Source organism: Centrocercus urophasianus, unplaced genomic scaffold (genome assembly GCF_019232065.1).
Source record: "Centrocercus urophasianus isolate 14NV4802_14NV808 unplaced genomic scaffold, USGS_Curo_1.0 seq_11, whole genome shotgun sequence".
In the NCBI taxonomy this organism is placed as follows: domain Eukaryota; kingdom Metazoa; phylum Chordata; class Aves; order Galliformes; family Phasianidae; genus Centrocercus; species Centrocercus urophasianus.
Genome location: NW_024884253.1, coordinates 50769559 through 50779275, shown reverse-complemented (window position 1 = coordinate 50779275; position 9717 = coordinate 50769559). Strand labels below are relative to the sequence as shown.

At 44.5% G+C, this 9717-nt stretch overlaps 1 protein-coding gene across 1 annotated transcript in view; it reads right to left on the bottom strand.

The window, feature by feature from the left end:
• LDLRAD4 (low density lipoprotein receptor class A domain containing 4) overlaps nucleotides 1–9717 on the bottom strand; it is a 274988-nt gene that overhangs the window by 22808 nt on the left and 242463 nt on the right. The gene's annotated exons all lie outside the window — the stretch shown is intronic.

Sequence of the window (9717 nt, the reverse complement as noted above, 5' to 3'; positions counted from 1 at the left end):
GGGGGAGGGGAATGAAAAATACCACAGATTTTGGTCTCATTTCACGTGTTGTTGGCATGACTCTCAGCCCCTCTGCCTGCCTCGGCCCCAGCACAGAGCTGCCTCTGCTGGTGGCAGCTGGGGCACAGCTTCACCCCTAAGCCATTACTTCTGTAGGCAGGACGGTGCTCAGCCCTCGCTTGATGTCCAGGCTGGGTAGCAGACTGCTGTGCAGCCCCATGCCCTACCACAGCATGGCTGCCATGCTGTGAGCCCCAGGAACCGCTCTGGTCTGCATGGCAATAGTGCTGCTCCCCACACGCCCCATGGCTGCAGATATATGGCCCGGACTCAGGAAACCAAACCAACTTGGTCTCAAGGGGTGAAAGCTGAAAGAGGACAAACCATCCCATGTCAGTTGCCCGTCAGCTCAGCACAGCCATGCAGACAGACCTTCCCACATCCCTGCTGCATAGGGCTGGACAGCTCGGCTTTTGGTGCTGAACAAGTGCCAGGTATCCCACCAAGCTGCCCTGTCAGCACCAACGGGGACTTTGCTTGGAGGTCCCACCCCACCCCATCACCCATTGTGCTGGGAAACAGCTGGAACTCCCCAGGCGTACTGAGTCGCAGTGCTTCTCTGCAAACCACCACCAGTCTAGCACCTTGATGGGAAAGCCGAGGGCTGGTTAAACTGGGTAAGACAGAGGTGCAATATTTTAAGGCTAGCTGTAATGATCTGTCACCTGTCTCCTAGTGACTGTGGAAACAAACTAATTCTGCAACCCACAGGACCTGCCTTTTTATTTTACTCATACTAAAGATGGTAATCTCTGAAATGGAAGAAAACACAATCTCTGCTGAGCAAAACTGGGAAGACGCTGTTTTCTCAATATGACTATCGCTTTTACCCCTTTTTTTCCCCTCTGCTTCTCAACAGACATGAATGACTATAACATCCAAAGCTGCTGAAGAATAAGACCAAAAGCATTGCTTTGAAACTGGAAAATAAGGGGGTGTTTGCCCCTGCCCACAGCTGTCCCTTATGGGCAACCTGCGGGGGAAGCCTGGTGGCGTGGGGCTGGGGCTCAGGGGAGCGTTAAGGGCTTTTCCCACTTGCAGTGCATGCAGGTAACCGATGTGCCAGCACATACATACCTAGATACATTATGTGGTTTTGTTTAATGTGATTAGGTGCAAGGATCCAACCAGATGGGAACAGCGTGGAGATTAGCGACACAAGCCAAAACCAGCAAGTTTTGTGGAGGGATTTAATGCAGACGAGGACAGCATTTAAGTCCTCCAAATTAACTTGCTGTTAAAGCTGTTTTTTATTATGCATTAATAGGAAGGATTGTGAAATTGATTTCTTTTTTTTATTATTTTATTTTAATCTCCCTCTGCAATCCTCAGTCAAAGAGCTGCCTCCAAATCTTTTTTCCCACAAAAACACAGCAGTCCTTGATGTGCACAGTTAGCCACACAACCCACACAGTTCGTGTAGCCACACCATGCAGTGGCTTGTTTTTGTGTGCTGGATGGAGGGTTCAGTCTGGGACACAATTATAGCATGCTGTTTGAAAAGTAATCACATTTCAGCTCTGACTATCCTTGCTCTGTTTATCCTGGTGAGTGACAAAATCTGCTCATGAATTATCCCCACTGCAGGTTTATGTGTCCTCGCACACAGTCTCAGCTCAGGTAATTTACAGCTGTCTCCTCCAGTGAGGTTAAATGCTGCCATGCTGATCTTACCCCAGCCCTAGTTAGCCTGGAGACTGCACTGCTGGTGATTGGCTCCCATACCACTGCTGGAAAGAAGGGATGGAATTTCCTAGAACAAGGAACAGGAAGCTCTGGGCACAGGGGAAGATGATAAGCACAGGCTGCTCAGACCATGGAAACATCCCAAAAGGGACAAAGGTGAGTTGCTGAAAACCAAATTTCCATATAAGTACCCATTACATTGAACACCAGTGTACAGCGATTCCCTCTTCTTTTAATCACTGACATTAAACTGTCAGGAAATCACAGAATTATACCAGTTCCAACCCCTGCCATCAGCAGGGCTGCCCCCCAGCAGCTCAGCTGCCCAGGGCCCCATCCAACCTGGCCTTGAGCACCTCCAGGGATGGGCACCACAGCTTCTCTGGGCATCTGTGCCAGCTCCTCACTGCCCACTAAGTGAAAAATTTCCCCCTAACATTTAACCTAAATTTCCCCTCTCTTAGTCTAAATCCATTCTTCCTTGTCCTATCACTATCAGACTGCGTAAAAAAATTGATCCTCTTCCTGTTTATAAGGTCCCTTCAAGTACTGAAAGGTCGCAATGAGATCTCCCTGCAGCCTTCCCCAGGCTGAACAAGCCCAGCTCTCTCAGCCTGCCCCCACAGGAGAGGTGCTCCAGCATCTTGGTGCCCTCCTCTGGATCTGCTCCAACAGCTCCACATCCATCTTGTGCTGGAGGCCCTGCTGAGAACACCGCAATCCCTTACATCCTTCATTTTGATAGTATTTCATAAGTTTTACTTATTTTGAGCTCCAATCTAACCACAGGTTGTAATAATGAGCCATGTAGGTAAGAGAAAACTTACTGGGAAGTTTTCAGGCAAGTAATTCCATGATTATTCCAAGTTATTCCACTTGCAGCTGCAATGGAGTACCTTACTGAGCTCCGCAGTCTCAGCGGATGTTTCCACACAATTTCCAGCAGTTACAGGAAAGAGTCATCCTCCATTACTTCATGTTTTTTAGCTCATTCAAACAGGAGATAGAAGAGATGCACTAAGGATCACATTAAAAAAGCTGAGAGATCACACCATGCCTTATCCTACCATAGGAACAGATGAAAGTTAAAGTAGAGACAGAATTAGCATGGGTGCTAGAATGCATGCATATGCAAGAATCCACCTCCAGCACAAAACAGAAAGTCCTGTTGTAGAAATATAGGTTGCTAAATAAGCTATTAGCGGTGTTTTACACACAAAAAGGAGCGTTCATTCTTCCACCAAAGCACGCTTTTCAGGGTTAGAATGTCACCTGCCAGGTGGATTATTCAGTCCATAAATCCCAATTGCCATCGAACTCCCAGGCAGCCAGGAAAAGAAAACAACGGGGAACAGACTAACATAGTATTTCAGTGCTTCCTAAGGTGTAAGGATAGACTTAAAAACCTGGACAGTGCAGAAACCTTTGTAAGAGCACAAGAAAAGCCAGAGTTTGGATCTTAAAAAAACACCACCGCCACCACCGCAACAAAACAACAAAAACCTAAGGGCAAAATACAGAACTAACACAAGAAGGGAAAACTGAACAAGGATTACAACGAGGTACAGAAAATACAAGCAGAATGTGATGAGCTGTATTTTATTTCTGACATTAATACAACCAGCTGGCTTAGAGATAGGAAACTCTGCCTCACTGACACTGCAGTCTAGTACCTGAAAGAATAAAGAGAGGAACATGAAAAACGTGGAATCAAACCTGAGGGAGAAAAGCAATGTAATGCACCCTTTGAGGCCAGTGCTAGCAAAAAAAAGAATGTTCATTTTTTAAAATCCAATGCCAATGTAAGCTAGCATTAGCATTTAAAAGTGAGTAAGGGAACAGAACCCTAGAATCACAGAATGGCTGGGATTCAGAGGAACCTTAAAGATCTTTTAGTTCCAGCCTGCAAATACTGAAAAATGGATCTAGAGTAAAATGAAGGAGTTTTCTTCTCATTCTTTTATCCTGTGGTTAACTCATCATTTGTCTTGCAGCATTTACATACATGCTGTCTGGATGTATAATCACAAGGGATATTAGCCCTGGATAACCCTATGCTGCAGCACGTTTACAGAAACTGCTATAGAGAAAACAACCCCAGGAATAAAATCGGGGGTGTTCAGACCATTGGAAATCAAGTGAGTCACACACGATAGGTCTGAAGGATGAGAAAACCTCTTTAGGAGAACATGCCATTAAACATTACAATCAAGCATAAAATTGCTCTGCCACAGTATTTTGTTTTATTTGCATTGTTAAATTCCTTCTCCTAACAATAAAGGACAGTTTATAGCACTAATGATTTTTATAAAAAGGAACTGTGTAAATGAATCCCAAATGGGGAGCTTCTTTCCTCAGAATTGTAGACTCAGTTTCCTTCCTTGATCGCAAATCAGTGACTCACAGATTTTGCCATCTGCCTCAGGATACAATGGCGCAGCTTCTAACGAGGTTTCATGATGGATTAAGGTCCTATGGTGCAAGAGAAGTGTAAAAACTTATGCAAATTAAAAAAGCACACTGCATATCCACCAATTTCCGTGGTGCAGTAACTATAGGTGCTTTGCCATTAACAACTGTCAGCACTGAAACCTGTGTGATTGTTTCGCTAAGTTCCTTCCTTCTGGCTCCTGCAGCCTTGCTTAAATCAAAGTACATGGACACACATACATGTTTTCCCTTAGTAAGTCCATGTATCCAGTCCGGATTAGGGGTCACAGTTTAAGAGTATTTAAGCTGGTCAGCAAAAACACGTCCACCTTGCTTGCAGTGCACCCCCCAGAAAAAAGATGGGGACTAAGATAGTGAGCATGTGTGATGATTTGTATTTGCTACTGCTTACAACCTATTTCATGATATAAAGAAATACTTTCTGTCCAACTCTCTGTTAGCCAGGCTCCTCGTATCAGAAGAAGGGCATAAAACAGCACTTTGGGACATTCTTAGATCCCATCTTAGATCTTAGATCTTAGATCTTAGATCCCACAAAGTGTGTCTTTGACTTCTGAATTAAAATGGAGATATTTGTGAACTGCTTCGATTCCAGCAGCTGCAGATTTAAGGAAGCCCCTCCATTTACAAGTTTACAATCTTGAGAACTGACAACACTGAGAATAAGATCCAGATATAGTCAAGTCTTCCTAGGCCAGCAAGAGCGAGGACAACTGCAGATATCATGCATTCAGCTCATGGGGAAGCACTGGGCAGTTCCTCATACTGCACCACTCTTCTGACTAATGGCCTGGGCGAGAGTGCAGATGTCACAGAATGTGTGAGACAGGAGATGGAGAAAAAGCCCACAGAGAATCCCACAGCCTTGCCATGCTTTCTGCAGGATATCCATATCTGACTGGCAGCAGCCAGGAAGCATAGCTAGAATATCGGTGCGTGTTCGCTGCTCTTGGTTGTGCGTTTTAACGTGCCATCACAGGCATTTCTCAGCAATCAGCAGCGTTTCCCAACAAAACATCATAGAGAAAAGAGGGAATTAAGAGAGCAAGCTCAATGCTCAATGGGAATTGCATCCCTCACCGCTACTTGTGAAAAGTACACCTTTGGGTAAACACCCAGCAAAATGACAACCGTGCTGCAGAAGCTAATTTTACCAACGCAGAGTATGTTATCTTTTCATTCTGTATAAAGGCAATAAAAATTCATAAGATTCATGCTCTGCATTTAAGGAGAAAAGCTTGGTAATACAGCATTCAGACCACATGGTTTCTAACAGTACGTGAATGGTCTGCATTCTTCAGCCTTTTGACATGTTCACAGAGACGGTGTTTACTCTGACTTGTTTGTAGTACATCACAGCCCATCACAGCCCATTTTAATGATTCAGTTCATCTCTGACAAAAGGAAACATCTGCCATAATTTCTTCTTTCGTGAACTTTATCACGATTAAAAATCTGACGTTTCACCAGCCTGCGTGCCAACCGAGAAGCACGCCAAGCTCGGCGCTTCCCGATACATACAAATGTATGCAACGTGAACAGCTAGTCCCAACAGCACCACTCCGTCACTGGCTTGTCAGTTCCCACCACAAAAAAGAAAGAAGATCACAGTTTGTGGGCAATAATTTCATAATCTTGATCTGGTTTCCATATGACAGAGTGCAAGAGAGAGAAAGCAAAAAAAAAAAAAAAAAAAGAGAGAGAGAGAGAGAGAGAGAATGCTTCACAACTCAGTGTGATGACAACATCAGATTTCGATGTCTTGCCCTACTGCAGGCAGAAGGATGTTAAAGCAGCATGTCAAAACTGGTGTGGCTTCTAAAACCTGATTTCCTAACAACACTTGATGGACAGCATGCTAGCAACCTGATACCAAACAGGAATCCAATCTCCTTTATGCAAAACGCAACCAGGCCCACCCAAGGCAGTCACTGTACTCTTGCTTCCAGCAGAACCAGTGGCACCTCACACCTGGCTGCCTGTGCCAGTCCCCTCTGGTCGCAGGGCAGCACTGTCACAGAGCATGGCCTCACCAAGCATGGCACCATGTGAAGCTGGGACTGCTCAGCCACTTTTGAAGGTGGAAGCTCCAAAATCACGAAGGTGCATTTTCAAAATCTGTCCGGCAGCAAAGGGACAGGTGCCCTTTTCCAAAGAAAAAATGGCAGGCCCCAAACAGCTGCAAAAGTATGTTTCCAAATGTAACAGCAAAAACAAACAAACAAAAACAAACAAACAAAAAAAAAAAACCAACAAAATTTGCTTGAAATCTCATCAGACACACTGAGAACTGACAGCTAATGCGTCTCACATTTGGTTGGCTGGTATTTTTGGATGGGAGGCTGCATTTCAAACGACTTCATCGCATGTTCCCACTTAGTACAACTGTACTGACACTGTTGTGACTCACCAGCAAGCAGTGTTTCGGTGTAGTCCACTCATGGGATTCCATTACAACCCGTTTAGGCAGGATGAAACTTTCTGCATGCATTTCCTTGCTGAAGTTTTGACAGTAAATATTTGTTTGCATGGTTGCAAAAAATGCAGTGTGTATGGATGTGAACACATGGAGTGGGAAGGGGCTATAAAGCACATTCACCAGTACTCACTTCTACCAACTCTTGGCCCCAGTTTGGGTAGCAAAACTACTGATGCTTCACACTTGCTAATGTGGTCATTTGTAATTAAAACCCACATGGCCTTCATGTGCAATGCCCTGTCACCACGACAAACTTGACTCATTTGTGAGTTCTCTGAACAGCCCAGACGGCTCACCCACCAACAAGGGAATGAGGGGCAGGTCCACATGCCAGTAGGCAGGCTATTCTTACAGCACTTCGGATGTGCTGTCACAACAGCAAATCCCAGTTGCACATTTACCAAAAGTGCTGAGGGAATTTTTCCAGGATTTCATGGCACCCAGTATCCTTACCTGTGTAACAGTTCTGAGTGGCCCTCTGGCCACTCAGAAGTCCCCAACAAACAACTGGTGAGACTGTGCGGTGGTGTGTATGCGATGCAGGATCTAGGACATGTCTGGTACCTGAGGTGTGTGCTGGCCACCTACCCACAGCAACTCAGCCTCCCTAAATGGCTGCTTTTACAGGTCACATATATTACTGTATAAGTCACTGCTGTTTCTCACTCTGGGTAGCTTTCTGGGGCCTACAGCAGATGGTTACCTGCTCCCAGGTCAGCAGCTCAGCATGAGGGGCTGTACCAGTGTGGCAGGCTGTGTCCCAACGGGTGCTGAGCCCCCATCACCTGGAGGAGAGCGACTTCTCAACCAGAATTTCACCCATGTGTGAACCTGTTTTGAAATCAGACCTGGAGATAAAATAATTAAAACAAATGGAAGTGTGTCTGCTAAGCTTGATCAGAAGAGCAAAGTACATGAATTCAGCAGAATGACATCAGCATCCTCTTCCACTGCTTAACATATCGCTGCATACTCAGGAGAAACCATGTCCTAAAAACATCAGTACTGCCCAGCAGCCAATTCTCCTGGTGATGTTGTCTCAACCCAGTGTGGCGCAAAACTTGTAATTATCCACAATCACAACTTTACACCATACAGCAAGAGCTTCCCTGGGAATGTGCTCCCCTTGCTGCCACTGGAACATGACAAGGGTCTCACGGGAACCATCGAGCTCTGCCAATGGCAGTGAGGTGGAGAGACATGGCCATCCAGCACTGAGCAAGCACAGCAAGGCTGGGCTGCTGCTGCAGCCTCAACAGCCATACTTCCTGACTTGGAAGCTGTGTGTCATTGTATTTGCAGTTTTGCTAAATTAATTAGAAAAGGCACACCCACTGCAGCACTCATCCTGTTTTTTTAGCCACATCAAATACCTTCACCTTGCCGTCGACACATCTAGTTTCTGTTTTACACACAGAAGACAGTAAGAAGGGGATTGCTCAAGCCACGACTGTGCATATGAGGAGCATGAATCTGTCACTCAGTCCAAATTGGCTCCCAGCCTAAGTCTATCTGTTTTGGAGCAGGCTGCTTAGACATTTTGAAATTAAAAGGGCCAGGGAACTTTTTCTTTGTATCCTCTTAGATTTGTTGCTCTCAAATCCCAGTCTAGGACTTTTTGTTCATTCTAAGTGTCTTCCTCAAAGCCAGTTTCAACCTGAATGCCTCTACCCTAAAAATATCCAAGAAGGTGTTTTTTTTATTTTTTTTTTTCATTTTGCTTTGTTTTTTTTTTACTTTTAGAGTCAAGAGTTGTCATTCTGAGTGTTAAATCTCAGAACTTTGAAGGTCTGCTTTTCTGCCTAAAAAAAAGTTGTTCTTTATTTTTTTTTAGCAGCGTGAATTTCCACTGCATAAAGAACTATGAGTCCCAGTTTCCAAAATGTTCACATTTTATCTTTTTTTGTTGTATTTCTTCAGTTAATACTTTACAACTCTGCCTGTGAGTAAAGTAGCTTTTGTACTCTGTTGCCTACACATTTTGCCATTTCTAACACAACACTGCTGTAACCCATTTGTTTTCTCAGTGCATCTTTCAGCATTGCTTGTACTTCACAGTGCAGATGTCTAATGCAGATCAAGGCAGGCAACGCAGTATATTCTGTTCCAAAAGATATCCCCACCTCCTCATTTGTTTTGCAACATGGTTATCAAAGCATTGAATAAATAATGCTTTAGTTAGCATATATCCATTGTTTTACATATTTAGAACAGTTTAGAGATGTTACTTAATTTCTTCATGTGCTCCTCCTGTGAAGTAGATGTGGAAAAGATTTTATATGGAAGGAAACTGAACTGCAGCTACAAAGCAAGTCAACGGCTAAACAAAATGATCCAACCTACAGTCCTTACTCAATTTCCAAGGACAGAATTAATCCCGTTTGTAAGGAAGAAACCAAATAAAAAATTGCAGACCACCTTCTGCAGATGAACAAAATGCAGGCTAAACTTTGATCACCACTTTTTCTCCCTGAGCCTCTAGCCCTGATCCAAAGCCCGAGTTGTCTCCATCTGCGCTCGCACACCCAACACCCACACGGCTCACTGGTCAATGCAATTTTCAAAGTTTCCCATCTTGAACAATTTATTTTCAGGAACAAAGCTTGGAAAAGGTCCAAAAACCCAGTGTGTGTTGGCAGCGGCTCAGGATGCTGTCTAGGTGCGTCTGGCTTGCTCAACTAACAACTCTTTCCACTTCCTCCATTCAGAGCACATTTGTATTTTGCTGTACTGCAGCAAGCCAGGCATTAACTTCCATTCCTTCTTTTCTAAAAAGGCTACCAGTTTCTCCCACCAGATCCCCAGCTTTATGGGCTGTCAGACATTCTGTTTTTTAGCTGGTGACTGAGAATCTGATAGCAAACGTATAGTTCAGGATTTACGACTGGGAAAACAATTTCCCAAAATATCTACATGAATGTAATGCAGAACTACACCACACTATAGTGGTGAGTATTCCTGCTCAAAATGGAAGTGCTAAACTTCAAGCATGGCTTCGTGCCTGAGGCGATCCAAGAAACTTCTGCAACGAGTAGCAGGGC